The following is a 20,744-nucleotide window of genomic DNA, read 5'->3' as shown; positions in this document are numbered from 1 at the left end:
GGCAAGCACTCGATTTGCCACTACTTGTGCCAGTTACCCAGAATCTGTTGGCTTTTAACAGAGGAACTAGTAAACCATTAGGGATCCTTCCACACTTACATATTACTTTGGGAGGAAAAATCGTTTATCCAAACGTGATGGTAGTCCCTGACACTTTAGATTACAATTTACTTCTTGGGAGCGACTATGTTTATGACATGGGAGGTATTGTTTCAACACTCTTTCGAGTGATTTGTCTCCCGCATGAAGGTAGAATTGTCACCATTGACCAGCTTCCATTTCCCTATCCAAATATGGCTCCTAGTAAACCATCTTCCCTAAATGGTTATTTTTTACCAATGGTATCATCCCTGACATGGGTTAATTATGTGGCAACTAGTTCCATGCTTACACCAACTGATGATCGATTTAGTGATGTTGTACATCATGTATTGGGGGCATTGGAACCAGATCTCTCCTTCATGAAGACTTATGAGTTGTGATTGAATCTGAGTATATTTCGTTGTCTTGCGTCAACCTCATTAAAAAATGAAACAAGGGTCTATGAGGATAGTTCTTTTACTATATCAAGATCGTTAAAAAATTAATTAGGTCCATGAGGATAGTTCTTTTTGTGTCAACCTCATTAAAAAATGAAATTGCTCCCATGAGGATAGTTCCTGGTCTTGTGTCAACCTCGTTAAAAATGAAACAAGGAGTATGAGCATAGTTCCTTGCCTTGTGTCAAGCTCGTTAAAAAATGAAACAAGTATTTTGAGCAGAGTTTCTTGTCCTGTGTCAAGCTCTTTAAAAAATGAAACAAGGTCCCCTGGAGCAAAGTTCCAAGTCAAGTCTTTGATTACATCTTGTAAAATCATAGTTGAGTCTTTCACTCGATCTCGTAAATGAACTTTCATTGCATCCACTTGATAGCCATGAGTAGTCTACTTAGGTGAATGTAATGAAGCTTGGGGGGCATGCACCTAGTGGTAAAGTTAAGTTTCCTTGTAGGTTATGTGAAGGGAATCACCCCATTCACCCTTGTCCCTATCTGGACGAAGCCAAAATGGTGCTGGATAACCATCCTGCTTCACTACAGTGACTTCCATCTAGTTACAAGAGACTCTTCCTTTCATCATGCTGGGGGCATGTAAACCAATCTCAAGCATAGTTCTTCATTTCAAGCTTGTGTAAAAACGAAACTGAATTCAAGCATAGTTTGTCATTTCAAGCTTGTGTAAACATGAAATTGAATCCAAGCATAATTCCCTATGGTTCAAGCTCATATAAAAATGAACCCTTTAACCCTAGTGATTTCCATTCTATTAGCATCTTTTGTCAGATGAGCCTTGGTTGTTTTCATCCCATTTCCACCATCCCTTTGGTCGATCATATGCTTTCACTTGGTTGTTTTACCTTTTTTGAGGAACAGTTGCAATGAGTGGTCCTATTAACCAGCCTCCTCTCATAAATCAACATGTTTTGAGAAGTTCCAACATCACCGGAACTAGTTTCTACCCTAGACACCACTCGTTCCTCAAAATGGAGTCCTCTTTAAGCTCTTTTCAGACTCTCTAAACATGAAAAGATTGTTGAACGCTTGTCGTTTCTAGCTCGTTAATGGATTAGAATCAATATATACTCAGTATATTTTTACCCCTTCTTCGGACTGAGATAGATTAACTATGAAAAAGGTACTCATTCATCGAACATGGTAAATAGGTTCTCTCTTGTATTATTTTATGCTTTTTTAGACTTGAGAGACAAATTTATGAAAAAGAACTTGTGAAGTTTCCTTCTAGTCCCTTTTCAAAATCTCTAAAATGTGAAAAGGACTGAGTTATATTTGTCTTTAACTTGTTAAAAAAAAAAATAGTGACAAACTTGTCCATCTAGACAAGACCAAGTTTCACCTTTGCTAGACTCATTAAAACATCAAATAGCAATGGATTCACCCGAAGGGTGGAATTATACAACAAGAATATGTTATCCTCCTCAAGCTTGATAAAAAATAAAGAGATACTAGTTAAAAATGATTGGGGAAAATGGAAAAAGCCGAGAAAAATTTATGGTATTAGGTAGCTCTTGAACATGACACATTTCACCTCATCACCATGACTATGTGGGTTGGGTCATTTGGCTTGATGGTTATCACGCCGTTGGTCTATCATACCATCCATTACTTTGTTTTGGGTCAATGCTACCAATTCACTTCAGTGTCACCGATATGCTCAAGAAAATTCATTAAGTTCAAAACTTCATCCTTTGCAATACGGTAAACCTTCATTTTCATGCCCACCATTCCTAAACCTTGTATCGTCAGTCGATATTTCATCTCCAAAATCATTTACCTCGTTTCGTGTCATTGATGTGGGATACATCAAGGCCCTCCTGCGACGAGTCACTTCTTGTTAACATCAGCACATCATCTAAGAAGTTGACTTAGAAACATCCCTTCAATACCTTGAGGCTTGCATACATCAATGGTAGGTTTCTTGCTTTCAGCAATAGGTTGACATCACTGCCCTCCGACTGAAAGACTTCGTGTGGTGTTCCACATCAAATAATTTATTTACACCATGCGAAATGTACTGCAATACCTTGAGGGTCATTATCATTATAGGTGATTCTCTCACCTCTGTTAGTGGCTCAAATGATGTCTCTCCATGTTCGACTTCAGATCATCTATTCACATGGCTAGACTTGTACATTGAATGAAGATTGAACAAAATTGAAGACCCCGGGTCTAGTTTCATACATCCGGGCTACAATATATTTTGAGTAGTACTATATCAAATGTACAAATGGCCTTACATTCATGGTCATCCATTCATGGGTCTATATTTGTAGATGACTATATTTGTACATGTAATGAAAGTTTATAAGCTAACCATGGATTGCCTTCCCTCAGCTAGTTCATGAGAAAAAATCAAATTATCATGATATTTGTATTGTAACTGATGCAGGTCACCTTCCACTTCGACCTTCTCTCCAAATGGTAAAGCATTTCACTCTACATGTTTATTTTCGACTTAATGCTTTAGGGGGAAACTATTACAGGTCAATTTGGGCACATCAAACCTGACTTCTGAATCAGTACTATTACGGTTTATCCATCCCTAATTCAATTGTTTAATTCCTTAATGAGGTCAACCCACATCATGCTTGCCTCCCAAGAGTTTCCATGACACATTCATCCAAAAAGTGCCCCTAAGGAGATCAGCGTAGGTAGCCTTCTATTAGGCTGCATTGCAATGCAAGAACTGCACTGACTGGGTGCACTGAAACGCACCTAGCCTTTGTTTCACATGCACTGAGCGATTTTTCAACTAATTGTTTAAATGAATCCATTGGATTCCTCATCAAATGGATACTTCTGGAAGTTTCCAAGTTGGTTGAGCTTGCATTTTGGATGAGAATGAGGATTAATGAACCTCAATCCATTATCCCTTCCTCCATGGAACCACTTCCAAAATTTGGCAGAGCATTCACAAGGGCCATTAATGGCTTAATGTCCTCCATTCAGCTATAAATTAATCAAGCATTCAAAGGCTGGTCTAGGTTGGAATTTCTTGAGCTAGGGAGATGTTGTTTGAATGAGATTAGTGAGAGTATTGTAATGATGTAAAATTGTTGCTTCATGAGGAGAGAAGGGATTGAACTGGAAAGAAGACACTGAATCAGGCATGAAAATTCATGGGTTGTAATGTTTCCTTTTATCAATAAAGAATTCAAAGATTTTTCCATTCATGTTCTTATATGTATATCGTATTCTAGATTCTATGATATGTTTAATTAACATATCTATATTATATGCTTTGATTGGTTTCTATCTCGTCTTTTGTGCAGGTACTTTCTAAGCGGGTTAAGCACGGAAAGGAGCGGTAAAATTGGTCAAAGGAGAGAGGGAGCAAGTGAAAGCTATAGGTTGATTTCTCTTCCTGCTTCTCTTATCTGTTGATTATAGAAAAGGTAGTGAATTACTTTGTCTATTGTTTCTAGACTAACTACTAAGTCTAGAGGGTTAGGCATTTGTAAAAAACACTAAATTTCCCAAAACACTTACGCTGTGTTTCTTGTCGCTTTTTGTGTTTCACTTCATGTGAGTGTTTTCTGCTTTATTTCAGTGATCTCTAGTTTTTGTTTTGATGTATGTTAGCTTGTATAAGCATCGTTTCAATTTTCGTTGACATCTCATTGTTGTCGCATGCATGACACTGTTTTTGCATGAACGATCATCGTTGCAACGACTTGCTTCACACACATGCATGCTTTCCCATTTCCTGAATCCTGCACTTGATTTTTTCATCCTTGACCATTCACTCTTGTTTTCACTCATCTCATCATGCATTCAGACTTCTCATGTTTTCGGTCACCTGTCAAGCGGTCTAGGTTGTCTTGGCTAAGACCATGTCTTTCCTAGTTGGTACTACTCATTTCTAGAAGTGAAGGCTTTTCCTTCCCTCGAGAAATTGCGCAAGGCTGGCCCAACACTCACCTCCAATCTCGCATTGTTCAATTCGTTTAGGCAGTGTCCTACTAGCCCTAGAAATTGTGCAATGCAGTTTTCTAGTTGCATGTCATTGCTGACTGAAATTGCAGATTGCATTGTTTCAGTCCTTATCAATCTAGGCTAGATTGTGCATTACATAGTTTTAGGAGTCATTCAGGCTCCTAGCAGGATGAATTGTGTCCTCTGCAGTCTTGGCAGACAGTCTCTTGACCTCATAGTGTAAATTGTGCAAGCTTCACGATCAATCACACAGGTATGTTGCACGTTAGCCCTCAAGATTGTTTTGGTTTTCAACTGACAGATTTACTGCCATGAGTGTTTCTATTCTCCAAGTATCATAGGTGTCATTCACCTCCCAACAGCAAAGGTACAATCACTTCCAGGAGAGCAGAGTTAAAGAAATCGTTAAGAGTGCAACTGGGGATGCAGTCAACCAAGTGTCTATGAACATGCCTATCCACGAAGACATCAAGTTGTTCATGGACAAGGCTATCAAGATGCATGGAAACAACATCATAATAAGAAATCCCATCAACAGTAGCAGAGGGTAGCACACTTACACATGAAAAATGCAAGAGGAAGGTTGTTGATAGCGTAGAGGCGAAGCAAAGTTGCAAGTTCAAAGTAGATCCACTCATGATGAAGGTAGCTTTGGAGATTGAGGTTGTGAGATGACGGCATGACAAGATGATCACATGAGGGTAGAGAAAGTAATAGAGAAGGATTTGGAGGTGATGAAGTGGCATGTCAAGGGAGAACAAGAGCTGTATAGACGAGAAAGGAGTTGCAGCAAGAACAGGTACAACAGGGGGCGCACATGCACAAACTGGTGAAACTGTGCCAATACAAGTTATAAATCCATCCCAATAGCTTGCACTTTGCAGACAATTTGAGTAGTGATGTTGATCGCATGCAACAGAATTCAGTAGCATGCATATCACTGTGCACACACATGCGATCCCACCCATTTGGCACACTCACTGAGGAACATACAAGGATCAAGTCTAACTGGATCTAAACATGTATTCCAAGAAGTTGATGTGAATGACCACCAATGCATGCTTAGAGATCAACAGAGACACTATGCATTAGTATGTTACTGGTCTAGCCACACACAAGATGGAGCAAGTCTAACGAGTTGGATAGAGGAGCCATATTAGTGTACCCAGATGCAATGAAGGCAAGATTTTTCTTTTAGCAAGATGTCACCATTGAGAACATGTACATCATCATTGATGACCAAGTTCAACATTAGTTTTCCACTGTCGATCATCATGAGGATGTTGAAGAGTTGGTCTCACCACAATAGTCTGAGTGTTAGTGATGTCTCGCATGGTTTCATCAAGCCATTTTGTCTCACATGGGTACATGTGTAGATTGTATGTAACATCTTGTCAAGTGGAATTTCAAGTGTCGATAGTTGAATGTAACAATCATGTAGTAGGTGAAGAGTGATGAGGGTATGTTATGAAACAAACTGACAAAAAGATATAAAAGATAGATCAATGACTTAGAAATCAGCCTCTTCGAGGGGTCAACCTCCTTTACATTATAAAAATGAACAACTCTTGGATTATACAAATGAAAAAACCTCCTTTATATATATAGGAGTCTAAGGTGTCACAATATAACCAAATCCAACCTAACAATAATAATATAAGGGCACAAAAATAACAGTAGTGTGCTTCTATGGGGCACAATAATAACAATATGGAGACACAATGAGAATAGTAATGGGGGAATCACTAGTATTATAGGAACCTAACATGCCCCTCTACTTCGAAAAAGTGTTGTTCTAAATGATTGAGTAGTTATGGATGCTTCTATATAAAATTCTCATCCTCCCATGTGGAATGTTCAACAGGTAAGTTCTTCCACTTTATCATATACTCTGAAATTGATTGATTTCTTAGCTGTTGAGTTCTTGTTCCTTTGACTGCTTTAGGTTCCAATATGATTTTTCCTTCCTCATCAAATTCTACCAATATTTTTTGAACTGGGAGCTTGTCACCTATAACCTTCTTTAAGAATGAAACATGGAAAACTGGGTGAACTCGGGAAGTTGCAGGAAGATCCAATTTGTATGCCATAGTACTTATCTTTTGCAACACCTTGTATGGATCATAATACTTTGGTGATAATTTATTATCCTTCCTAGCTTGCTTTAGGGACTTTGGTGTATATGGTTGTAGCCACACGAATATCCAATCACCTATATCAAAACTTATTTTGCTACGATGTTGATCTACCTACTGTTTCATTCTATTCTGTGCCAAGGTGAGGTTTTCCTTTAATAGATGGAGAACTTGTTGTTGATGCTCAATGTGATCTTCCACTACTCGAACCTTAGAATTTTCTTTACATATGATGTGATGGATGGTGGATGATATCCATAAAGTGCCATAAATGGGGTCATTTTTGTTGCAGTATGGAAGGAAGTGTTATACCACCATTCAACTAGAGGCAACCATTTGACCCATTGTGTTTGTTTATCATATAAAAAGAAAAAAATATATCCTTCAAAACATGTGTTTACTATCTTAGCTTTCCCATCAGATTGAGGATGATAAGACGAGCTATGAGCTAATTGAGTACCACGACACGAAAATAATTCTTTCCAAAAATTTCCAGTGAAATGGGATCTTTGTTGCTTATAATAATCTTTGGGTTTCCATGTAGCTTTTGAATTGTTTCCATAAATGTAGTAGAAATTGTACTCTCTTTAAATGGATGAGATAATGCACAAAAGTGTGCATACTTGGTAAGTTTGTCAACTACCACCATGATAACACTCTTTCCTTTGGACTTGGGTAAACATGGGATAAAATCCATTGAAACCTCCTCCCATCATTGGCTTGGAATGGATATAGGTTGTAATAGACCTGGGATCTTAATTGTTTCAACTTTCTTTTTTGGAAAACCAAACATTGCGCCACAAACTTTTGAATACCTGATTTAAGGCCATCCCAAAAATATTCCTTCTTAACCCTCCGGTATGTTTTTATAAATCCTGAGTGCCCTCCTAAGGGAGATGTGTGCAATTCCCTAAGAATATTTTGTTTGAGTTGGGAATTCATACATAGGTATAACCGATCTTTATAACATAATGAATCATTTTTCCAGCTATATGTATCAGATGTACTGGGATCTTGTTTTAAATTTTGAATGAGTGCCCACACTTCTTCTTCTTCTTCCATTCATCCCTTGCTTTGTTTATCTAATCTGGTTGGATAATAGAAATGGCACAAATAAATGCTTCCACATCCTCATCCTTTCTTGAGAGTGCATCTTCCACAACATTTTGCTTCCCTTTCTTGTAGATGATTTCAAAGTCATAAACCAACATCTTTGCGACCCTTTTTTACTGCTCTTCTTCAGATAATATTTGTTCTAAAAAGTATTTAATACTATCATGATTTTTTTTTACCTTGAAGTGTCTTCCCATTAGGTAGGGTCGTCATTTCTTAAGTACATGTAATATTGCCAACATTTCCTTCTCATAAATAGCTTTGTGTAAATACTTTCCTTTGATTAGATGACTTTTGAAAGCAATGAGTATTTCTTCTTGCATCAAAACAACACGAATTCCATTTCTTGACGCATCACATTCCACAATAAAGGTTTTTGTGAAGTCCGTTGTAGCTAAGACCGGTGCTTGGCACATTGCCTCTTTAAGATGTTCAAAGGCCTCCGTTGCTTCTGGAGTCCATGAAAAGGCATCTTTATTGAATAATGTTGTTAGAGTTGCTACTATTGTCCCATAATTGTTAACAAACTTGTGATAATACCCTGTCAACCTGATAAATTCTTGCAGATTCTTTATGGGTGTGGGGATTTTCCATTCCTTAATGGATTTAACTTTTCTAGGGCCTACCTTAACACCTTCATGAGATAAAATATGACCAAGATATTCCACCTCTTGTACTCCAAAAAAACATTTTGAGCTTTTTGTTGATAATTTTTTCTCCTCAAATAGTTTGAGCACCCTGTCAACATGTTGAACATGATCCTTCCAAGAGTTGTTGTAGATTAGTAAATCATCAAAAGATACTAACAAAAATATTCTGAGTAAGGGTTTGAAAATGGAATTCATCAAACCTTGAAATGTAGAAGGTGCATTAGTAAGGCCAAAAGGCATGATCAAAAATTAATAATGACCCTCATGAGTTCTAAATGATGTCTTTGGAATGTCTTTAGCCTTCATTCTGATTTGATGATATCTTGAATGAAGATCCAACTTGGTGAATTAAATTGATCCATGCAATTCATCCAATAATTCACCAATGACAGGAATGGGAAATTTATCTTTAATAGTGAGCTTGTTGAGCTTCCTATCATCTGGACACATATGCCATGATCCATCCTTCTTATGAACTAATATTACTAGAGCAGAGAAAAAACTTTGACTAGGTTGAATTATACTAGCCTCTAGCATTTCTGCAACCATACATTCAATTTCACTCTTTTGGGCATCGGGATTTCTGTAAGGCATGATGTTTGGAGGAACACTTCCTGGAATCAAATGAATAGCATGATCATGATCATGAATAGGTGGGAGGCCTCTGGGAGTCTCAAATACCTTGGAATGATTGTCCAAGGCTTTTTGGAGATCTAGAGAAATAGATGATTTCGATGTGGGAACCTATCGTGAACATAATTGTGCAATTATGCCTCGTTGTTCTTCCTTTAGAAGCATTGTGATTTCGTTAGAGCTGATTATCATTCCTGGTTTCCCTGTGATACCCCTTAATTCAGCTTCCTTTCCTTTTGAAGAAAATTTCATGAAAAGTTCTTGAAAATTAAAAGCTATTGTACCCAAGGATTATAGCCATTGGAATCCTAGTACGACATTAGCAGCACCCATTGGAATGGAAAGAATTGGGTTATTCAATACATATTCTCCCATGGATAGCTTGATATTATGGAACTTTAATGAGAAATTTATGGTTCCTCCACTTACAACCATCACTTGACACTCTGGTGCAGGATATAGGAAGCAATTCAATTCCTTGGCTATCTTACAATGAATAAAATTATGGGTACTACCCGAATCAATCAACACTATTACCTTTTTCTTCTTGATATGCCCCTTCTATCTTTATAGTTTGAGTGGTAATTCTAGCCAATGCATTACAAGATAGGGTCAGATTCATTTCTTATTTCTCTAGGGTTTGTTCCTAGTGTATATCCTCTTCTTTGAAGTTTCTTATTCCTTTTCTTCCTCATCTTCACAATCTACGTAAAATAATTTCTTCTTAGAACACTTATGACCATTAGCAGATTTTCTATCACAACTGTAACAAATCCATTTTTCCCTTTTTTCTTCCAATTGCTGTGGTGTTGACCTTGTAGGTTGTGGATGGCTATGGGAAACAAAAATTCCATCTTTATGATTGTGAGTGGTAGGCATCCTTATTGCCATAATTTTGCTTTCCATTTTTCTTGCCAACCTGAATGCCTTCTCTAATGAATCAGGTCCCAAAAGCTGACCTCATGTTGGATGTTATCCTTTAAAGTCCCTATGAACACATCAATCCTATTCTCCTGTAGTGTATCTTTTACTCTTATATTCAATTTTTTGAAGTCTTCGATGTGCTCCATCATTGAACCCTTATATTTGAGATTTATCGATTGGCTAAAAAAAGTATTTCTTTTTGTATCCTCATAATGTACTATCATTTCATCCGTAAAAATAGCCCAAGTGACAATTTGTTTATGAGAGAAAAGGAATTCATACCATACAAATTGATTTGGTTCCAAATATAAAGTTGCAATGAGTACCTTTTGTGTGTTTTGCACATTATGGAGATTGAAAAATTGTTCCATTTGTAGTATCGATGTTACAAGATCCTTGGCATCAAACTTCCCCATATCGAAATTTGGAACATGGTGGATCTTCGATCCAATGCTAGAGTCTATGAAATCAGATTAACAATTATTTTGTTCTCATCATGAGTTTCCTTTACTACCCTTTCACCATTAGTAAGCATTTCTTGTAGAAGCTTTGTCAAACCTATCTTAAAATCTTCCATCTTAGCTTCCACACCAACCATCTTAGCTTCCACGCCATCCATGTTAGCTTCCACATCATTCATCTTAGCTTCTACACCTTTCTTTAAACCGTCGATCTTAGCTTCCACGCCATACATATTAGCTTCTACATCTTTCTTTAAACCATCCATCTTAGCTTCTATTACTTTTTGTGCGAGTGAATTTTGTTGTATTTGGTCTCATAATTTTGATATATCATGTTGCACTTCTTCCTCTTCTTCATGAGTCATGTTAGAGCTTTAAGGTTTCTTACTAGGTGTTTCCATTTTATTTCTTAGGGGCATCAATTAATGGTAATAATGCTTCACTATGCCATTGGAATTCCTTCAAACTAATTTTTCAAACCAAACTTATGAAATTTTTTTAAAAAAACTATACAGCTTTTTTCACTTTGTAGGAGCTCGATATTGAATCTGCTGTATCTCTGTAATTTTGGATCTCCAAGGTGTGAAATTTCTTCCTGCAATAACCCTCTTTGGCCTCTTTCTAACCCCATAAGTCTGATCAATATTAGATTCTCCAATGAAGATTTATGCCAAATCTCCCATGATGGACTGATTATGGACTAGTTCAGTACAGTGAGCTTGTACGAACTGCCACATGTCACTGCTTTGACCTTAGGACATGAAACAGATACATAGAAAATTACAGGCCATCATATTTCTGTAACTTCTTATGAAATTTCAATCTCATGCTCAGAACAAACATTATGACGATTTTCCCCATGTCACCTATTTGAGATATAATTCGGGATCCTGCAAAAACCTTAACTTCCTTGGATCATATCTCCAAAAATATAGCTAGAAAAGATCTTAAATTTAGACCCAAGCTTCAGAGTGATTTCATCACAAATGGGGTTTTTAGTTTAGCTGCTGAAATGTCGTAGAAAACAATTATAGCAAAAATGCCACAATGACCTGTTTGGAATAGCGAACCCCTAGAATCCAAGCTCTAACACCAAATGTTATGAAACTAGCTCACAAAAAGATAGAAAAGATAGATCAGCGACCTAGAAATCAGCCTCTTCGAGGGGGCAACCTCCTTTAAATTACAAAATGAAAAAATCTTGGATGATACAGATGAAAAACCCTCCTTTCTATATATAGGAGTCTAAGGGGTCACAATATAATCAAAGCCGACCTAACAATAATAATATAAGGGCACAAAAATAACAATAGTGGGCTTCTATGTGGAATAATAATAAGAATATGGGGACACAATGACAATAGTAATGGGGGAATCACTAGTATTATAGGGACCTAACAGGGTAGATGAAGAGTCAGAAAGGGGAATGTCAAGGGTCACCTTACCCTTTTCTATAAATAGAACCTCATAACTCATTGTAGAGGCTTTTGGCCAGCCAAGCTTCTAATAGGAGTATCTTAGAGAAATCTCGGATAGTATTGTAATGAGTCTTGGCTTCTCCATTGTGCAGAGCTAGTATATCCCTCTAGAGGAGTAGGCAGTTGTGACTGTAACATTCTACTATTGGAACTAGTGGTTGAACATGGATGTATTGTATGACTGGAACTTACACTTCTTAATATAACAGAGCCAACACGTTTCATGCATATGTCGTACTGTATTCCAACTATCTTGTTTGCTATAAATGGCATATGTATTTTTTTCTTACGCATGCATGTATGGACTATTTTGTATAAGTATGTATGAATCTTATTGAAATGTGTTGATTGGTTTAACAATCACTTTGGATTGTTAGCTAACTTTCTTTCCAGTTTGTGATGCATCTTTCCTCATGTGTTCCCTTCCAAGCCACGTGTTATCACAGGTTTCCAAGGGGTGCACTCATCCCACTTTCCATGTGTTAGAACCATTCATGCACCTTCCTTGACTTGCCGCACAAGTCACACCCTTGCTACCAACAGGGACATCCTATTTTCCTCTGTGGGAAACCACAGTCAAAGGTGATACCAAACAACACATTGCTAGGACTCCTACACCAAAGGGTATGAGATCTAACTGGGACTTCTTACCTAAGAGATCCCCTAACATGTTGGCGGGTCCAGCACTGTCAACATTTCTAGCTCTAGAAGGAGGGCTAGATGACAAGATGAGCCCTCATCATCTTTTTTGAGTCTTCACACATCTATCATCGAGTTTGTCATAGTTTTCCCTCCAAAATGTCTATCCAAAGGACATATCTTCCATGTCGAGAGAGAGTTCGGGGATAACTTGTCATAAATCACGTATGATGGTAAAGGAAAAGTGGCTTGGCCTGAAAAATTAGTTGACTTCGATGTGCTCATGGAGGGCATGGAATATTTTAATGAAATAGAGGTCTGTTCTTTGCTTTCACACACACTTCGCGACCACCCATTGCAATGGTGTGGCACATTACCTCATAATTCCATGCACTCATTCAAGTAGTTCAACGATCTAATTGAATATGTTTTCCACCTTTTTGATCCTAAAGTACTTGATAAAAAAATGTTAATACAATGAAAGGCCCGGCATGAATCACCTATGGAGTTTTTGGAGCACTTCCATTTATTCTTGTTTGAAGCCCCGAAAAGTCAAATGAAATTTTAGTATCTCATGGACAAATTTGAATATTGCCTTATAAAATATGTTAATCCCAAGAAGAATTTCAAGATCAAACCCCTCTCATCATACTTCGGTGATGAAGCTACACAATCATTGATAGAAATGGTCACTGTCACAGGTGATTGTCCATTGTCCCCTAATCAAACAACTCCACCATTGCAAAGTTATGTGGGAGAGCATGAACACACATTTCTTCAACCGTCATATCCTCCTAACATCTTTCCTTCTTATTTTCACACAATCTTGGTTGAGAATCCATTGGTTTATCACATGTATTTTGTACCTCAACCTTTGTCTTCATACTTGGATGATCCTCCAGATGACACTTTCTTGTGTTCTTCCATTTCGAACTCTACACTTGCTGTGAATGATGATCAATACATCGACAGATTTGGTGTTGCAAAACCAACATGCACTATCATTCATGAAGGGTACGATTGGGAGCTTGAACATCTACCAGAAGCAGAGGACCATCCCTGTCTATCCATACCTCCTCCATTTTTTTATGACATCCTTGATGATCCTGCCATCCTTGATTTTTCATGTGTATCTCCATCCATGGAAGCACCCATTGTTGATCAATCTTAGGACACATCGGATGTCAATCGATCATCTGAAAATGGAGAGGACCAATGATTATTTGAACATCCACTTGATTTTTCATCTATATTTTCCCGAAACACAGAGGATGAACATTCTTGCTTCTCACATACCCCTCTGTGTGATTCATCGAATCATGAGGATGCCAACCAACATCCTAAATTTTATCATCTTGGTTTTCGTGATCTCTTTACCTCATCATCCGTTGATGATGTTGATTCACTTATTGTTAATCCACCTAAGCCACTGGTCTACGATAATCCATCTATCAATGAAGTCAAAACCCCATAGACTATTGAGGCACTTTAGCCCGAGTTGATGGTTATGTTAGGCCCTCACTGTCCTGAGGTTGGTTTCACTTTTGATAAGAAAATTGTTCAAACACCTAAGGCTCCTAATCACTCATTTGTCTACACATAAGAACAATCCAACACTCAGACTTCACATCCTCCACTCGAACTACATGATCCCATCGCCCATGCATTAGAGGAATCTTACTCAGCAAGCACACTTCCACAACATAAGTGGTCTACCTTTCTCATGTGTGCTTTCATGTCACAACCAAGAGTATCTATGTGCTCAACATTTGCATGTAGTGTCACATAGCATCATGGTATGTCCACGAACTGCATGTCATGCACTTTCACTCATTTTTGTTCTGTGGATGCTTGTAAGCCCAGAGAGTGTCCATCTTCATTATTGTATCTTTCGCATCTGCTAGTTCACATAGCTGTGTTGTTCACGAACCATGCCTTCACTAACATGGGTCAGTCAATGCATCGGTGGCTACATTGGAAGTATCACTTAAGATGAGACAACCCACTGACTGTTAGATTAGGAGTACGAGTAGTGTTTTCTTTTTTAGTTGTTCGCTTGCATGCATCTTTGCTTCTTTCTTTATGTGTTTGTTTGCTTGTTGGTTTGTTTTCTTACTTCCTTTTCTTTCACATTTGCTTCTGCTTCTTTCCTTTCTTTTTGGTTTTTTTTCTTTTTATTGTCTATAGGTTAGTTTCACATGGACCATGTGCGACTCTTGAAACAAGTCGGGTAAAGTACAATATGACTTGTACAACTATAAAGGTTTAGTTATCTATTTTCCACTCTCTTATGTAAGAACTTGTTGTCTTCAGTCCATGATACATCAATGGATAATACGTACAGTTCATAGTGAACCTTGGTGAAAACACAATGCTTGCATGCTAACTAGTATCACCTACTCTAATTGGTTGCTTTTTGGTTTAATCCTTGTCAACTCAGTCAAGTAGAGTAAGTTGAGGGTGAAAACATTAACAAGCACGTCAGAGGTATATATAAACTACTTCTCTGAAGGAACAATCTATTTTACCCTCAATAAGTCAGGATCCCTCTTCCACCCCTGAAATGAATAAGTGTTATGCACAATAATGAAAATGAAAAATGAAAAAGTGAAAAAGTGAAAAATTTTGAAAAAATGAAAAATGAATAAGGCGAAAGAAGAGAAAGGATTCTTGTGCAGGGAGTTGATGAAAGTAACTACGATGGGGTACTGACAACGCTTGCTAGTAGCAGAGCGATGATTATGTTCCTGCATGACTCTTTCGGGGTACTATCTAGCCATGCTAGCAATGAAGCAACACTAGAGATGAAACTAAAACTTTGAAGACTATACTTTTTGTGCACCAATGTACCCCTCATCCCCAATCAAAACAACTGTGTTGGCTTGGCTTGGAATGCTTATCGACTGGCCAAGGGATTCAAAGATACTACATCTTAAATCAAGAAAGTGTGAAAACCAAGACGAACAAAGAACTGAATAATACTTCGATAGGTGTTAGACTTGCTTTTCACGAACAAGGTCCATTCAGAGAGCTGGAGTTCTACCAGTGTGTTTCCAAGTGTTGTAGTGGCTACAAGCACCCTCCAAAATTTTACCTTATCTTCATTTTGGAGCCTCCCTACTGACCATCCTCACTAGCATGTCTTACACTGTCAAGCACATCAGCTTCACCTGTTTCATAGAGTCTTGTCAACCTGTGCATGCAAGTTTGTTCCACCCACTTCAGAGTCTGCTTTCCGGACATAGTGTTAGTTGCTGGTTGAGTAGCTCCCTCTGGGAATTGTGCAATTATAGAGGGGAACCATCCTTCCCTCCAGAAATTGTGCAAACCTAGCTAGACACCATGTTGGGCTCAGACATTGGGCAATGTAGTCAGACATGCTTCCTTGAGAAAATTGCGAGGTCTGACCCAAGAAAGTTACTCAACTCAGAAATTGCATAATGCAGTCAGTCAGTCTTCCTTAAGAAAACTACAAGGTTTGACCCAGGACAGCCGTTCAACTCAAAAATTGCACAATCTTGGGAGAAATTCACCTTTTTCTCCGAGAAATTGTGTAATCCCTCAGGGACAAACTTCTCTGCTCAACTGAGAAACTGTGTAGATTTTCATCCTAAGATCGCAGACCAATGCATGTGCCTTCAAGTTGACCAGTTCCCTCCAGGACTGAGAAAAATAGATTTTCATGCATGGACTGCTTTTCCTAAAGTAGCATGCAAAGGCATCCCTTGATTCAAGGATCTATTTCTAGTAACTGGAGGTTACATGTAAGGATCATTTCAAAAATCTCTCGCCAAGTGTTGTGTTTCCTAAATTTGTGACATGCACATCACAACCTCGACTTTGTAAAAAATCATCAACCATACACTACAGATCTCATTCCTCATGCCGACCTTGCAGCTCTAAGATCCCACATCGCATATAGGAGTCGTTGGCACATTCAACTTAGCTGTGTCAGGGTAAGCTTGATTTTGATGTCTCGCGCTGTGTTTCTTGTCACTTTTTATGTTTCGCTTTGTGTGAGTGTTGTCTCCTTGATTTCAGTGAGTGCTTGTTGTCATTTTGATGTATGTTAGCTTGTAGAAGCATTGTCTCAGTTTTCCTTCACATCTGACTGTTGTTTCATGCATGACATTGTTTTTGCATGAATGGTCGTTGTTGCGGTGACTCACTTCACACACATGCATGCTTTCCTGTTTCCTAAATCCTGCACTTTCTGTTTTCATGTATGATCATTCACTCTTGTTTGCACTCATCTCATCATGGATTCATACTTCTCATGTTTTCAGTCACCCGAGGGCCGGTCTAGGCTGCCTTAACCGAGATTGTGCCTTGTCGAGCTAGAACCACGCATTTTTGGAAGAGAAGGATCTACCTTCCCTCTAGAAATTGCATAATTTTATCCCAGCACTGACCCCTAGGCTCGCATTGAAAATTTTGGAGGCAGTGTCTTGTTGGCCCGAGAAACTACGGAATGCAGTTTGCTGGTTGCATGTCACTGCTAAGTGAAATTGCACATTGCACAGCTTTAGTCCTCAAAAGACTAGGCTGGACTATGCATTACATAGTTCCATTAGTTAGGCAGCATCCTGATAACCCAAACTAAGTCATCTGCAGTCTTGGCAGTTGTCTCCCGACCTCTCGGTAGAAATTGTGAAACCTTCATGATCAATCGCACAGGTATGTTACAACTTAGTCCTCAAGTTTGTTTTGGTTTTCAACAGACCGATTGCTTGCCATCAGTGTTGTTATGTCTCTAGGTATCACAGGTTTCATCTGCCTCCCAGTAACACAGGTACAACAACTTCTAGGAGGGTAGAGTCAAAGACACTGTTAAGAGTGTAACTAGGGATGTAGTCGATCAAGTTTCTATGAACTTGCCTATCCATGAAGACATCAAGTTGTGCATGGACAAGGATATCAAAATGAATGACAATGAAATCACAGCGAGCAGCACCGTTAATAGCAGAAGAAGGCAACAACCCTACACATGACGAATGCAAGAGGAAGGTTGTTAACAGCATAGAGGCAAAAGAAAGTTGCATGTTCAAAGTAGATCCACTCATGACAAAAGTAGATTTGGATATTGAGGCTATGAGTGATAGAATGAAAAGATGAACGTGCGAGGGTAGAGAAAGGATCAGAGAAGCAGTTCCAGGTGATGAAGTCGCAACTCAAGGAAGAATAAGAGTTCTACAGGCGAGAGAGGAGTTACAATAAGAATACGTACATCAAGGGGCACACATGCACAGAATGATGAAATTGTGCATGTACAAGTTGTAGATCCATCCCAGTAGCTTCCATAAAGTAGACAAGGTGAGCAGTGTAATTGATCACATGCAAGGGAATTCAACAGCATGCATGTCATTATGCACACGCATGCAATCTGACCAATTCACCAAGGTGAAGGCAAGAAGCAAGTCCAACTGGAGCTGAACATGTATTACGACAAGTTCATTCATATGACCACCAACACATGCTTGGAGATCAGCATAGACACTATGCATTAGTATGTTACTGGTAGAACCACACTCAAGATGATGATGCACATTCTATCAAATGAGTTGGATAGAGGGGCCATATTAGTGTACCTAGATGCAATGGAGGCAAGAGTTCACTTTTAGCAAGATGTCACCATTGAGCGCACAGACACAATCACCGATGACCAAGCTTGGCATCAATTCACCACTATTAACCATCATGAGAATGTCAAAGAGTTGGTCTCACCATAATGGTCTAAGTTTCAGTGATGTCGTGCATGGATTGCTCAAGCCATTTTGTCTGACATGGGTACATGTGCAGATTGTATCTAACGTCTTGTCAAGTGGAAGTTTAGGTTTTGATTGTTGAATGTAACAGTCATGTAGTAGGTGAAGAGTCATGAGCGTAGATGAAGGGTCACAAAGGGGAATGTCAGTGGTCACCCAACCCTTTCCTATAAATATAACCTCATAACTCATTGTAGAGGCTTTTGGTCAACCAAGCTTCCAATAGGAGTATCTTAGAGAGATATTGGACAGTATTGTAGTGATCCTTGGCTTCTCCACTATGCAAAGCTAGTATATCTCTTTAGAGGAGAAGGCAGGTTTGACTATAACTTTCCGCTATAGAAACTAGTGGTTGGACATGGATGCATTATATGAATGGAACTTACACTTCTTAATATAATAGAGCCAACATGTTTCATTCATATGTCGTATTGTATTCCAGCTATCTTGTTTACTCTAAATGATATATGTATATGTTTTCTTACACATGCATGTATGGACTATTCTGTATAACTATGTATGAATCTTATTGAAATGTGTTGATTGGTTTAACCATCGCTTTGGATTGTTAGCTAACTTTCTTTCTAGTTTGTGATGCATCTTTACTCATGTGTTCCCTTCCAAGCCATGTGTTATCATAGGTTTCCAAGGGGCGTACTCAAGGAAATTTTCGTGTGTTAGAACCATTCATGCACCTTCCTTGAATTTCCACATTGGTCACACCCTTGCTACCAACAGGGACATCCTACTTGCCTCTGTATGAAATCACGGTCAAGGCGATACCGTACGACCCACTACTAGGACTCCTAAACCAAATGGTCTAAGGTCTAATTCGGAATTCTTACCGGGGAGATCCGTTCACATGTTGGCGGGTCTAACACTGTCAGCAAAATCATTTCAATGCATCAAGTAATTCCTACAATATAATATATGTAGAATCTTTCCTAGAATCCAAGTTTTTGTTTCATGGAATTTGGGAGGATTATTGGAATATCCTTATGGTCTCTCGTAACTTGATACCATATATTTCTCAAATAAAATGAAGAATTGCCAAAGAATATTTTAAAGTGTCATTTACAAGTGACAAGGATGATTGTTGGATTGTTCATTTGGGGAGATGGAAATGAAAAGATACTTGATAGGTATAATATCATGGTTATTACATTAGATTGTGGTTACTAGTGGATTGTACTCAATGAGGAAAATATTTCAATCAATCCTTTGAATTGGTAGGAAACCTAATAGTTCAAAATAAGAAGACAACATCCATTGGGAATATCTTGTGCTTCCTTACAAAAGGAGGTTCCTATGCGAGTTGTAGCTAGGCCAACTAAGGAAGGATTGTATTGTCTCTCTATCTAGTGCCTTACAAATAAATCAGATATAGAATTAATATATTCTCATTCAAAGCATAAGGGTGCTCTAAAATTTCCAAAGAGGTACTTAGGGTCATTCTTTTCTCTCAAAGTTTTTGTTTCATCTTTTGTTAGGAATCTTGGAATGTTGTATCTAATAGAATGTTTGCATATATTAACCCTAGAAGGAAACCCATTTTGTTATTTTGAAATTTCAATCAACAATGATAACTATATGGAGATCTCTACTGAAGGACGGGATGTTCTAACTCCATATGGAATCATGACAATTTCATGGTGGTATAATGGGAAACTTATGGTCCCCAAAGCGTAATGGTATTTTGGATTTGATTGAGACCCCTAGTGCTAGTATTGTGTTGGAGGATATCCCCATATTTTTTTCTCAACTGCTTGCTAGGAACCCTAGTTCTCAAGGACAAGGTTTTGTAGTAGAGAGTATATTTCCTCATCAATCAAACAACTCAGTCGGGTCATTTTACCAAGTGATATTTGATAATGTACAACGTAGGAAAATATTTCTCACTCTACTTATTTTGAGGTCATAAAAAATGGCTAAGGATGGAGACTACTATATCGAATGGAATAGTCAATACCTGAGATATATAAGATACTAATTGATGGTTATAAATAAGTGGCTATACATAAGTTTTAAATTAATGATGACCTTAATAAGGAAGAAGTGTTGAACTCACAATGGATGTATTCAGATTATAGGAAAGTGACAAATAATGTTTTTACTGAGTATTAATGAGAAAAGTTATGCTTTAAGATTGAGTGGATAAAATGTGTTCAATTGTAATTAATCTTGGAATGGGTACAAAATATGTCGTTAAACTACATAGTGGACTATTGTGTCCATCTACTATGAAATTGATTAAGTAGTACTAAGAATAAGCAAGGAGTATAGACAAACTAAGTCAGAAACTAGAGAACCCCTTTATTTTTGTTGGGAATTGGATATCATCACAAAGGAGTAATAGAGATGAGATAGTTATTGGACGATGCCTATGATTTATGTCATTTTTTTATTATTATTATTATTATTTTTTCTTTCTGCTGGTGGAGATACAACAGACAA

The sequence above is a fragment of the Pinus tabuliformis genome, chromosome 3_2 (genome assembly GCF_031772625.1).
Source record: "Pinus tabuliformis cultivar Carrire ecotype Pingquan chromosome 3_2, CPIR1, whole genome shotgun sequence".
Taxonomy (NCBI): domain Eukaryota; kingdom Viridiplantae; phylum Streptophyta; class Pinopsida; order Pinales; family Pinaceae; genus Pinus; species Pinus tabuliformis.
The sequence above is the reverse complement of the archived record's forward strand: the minus strand, read 5'-3'. Positions refer to the sequence as shown.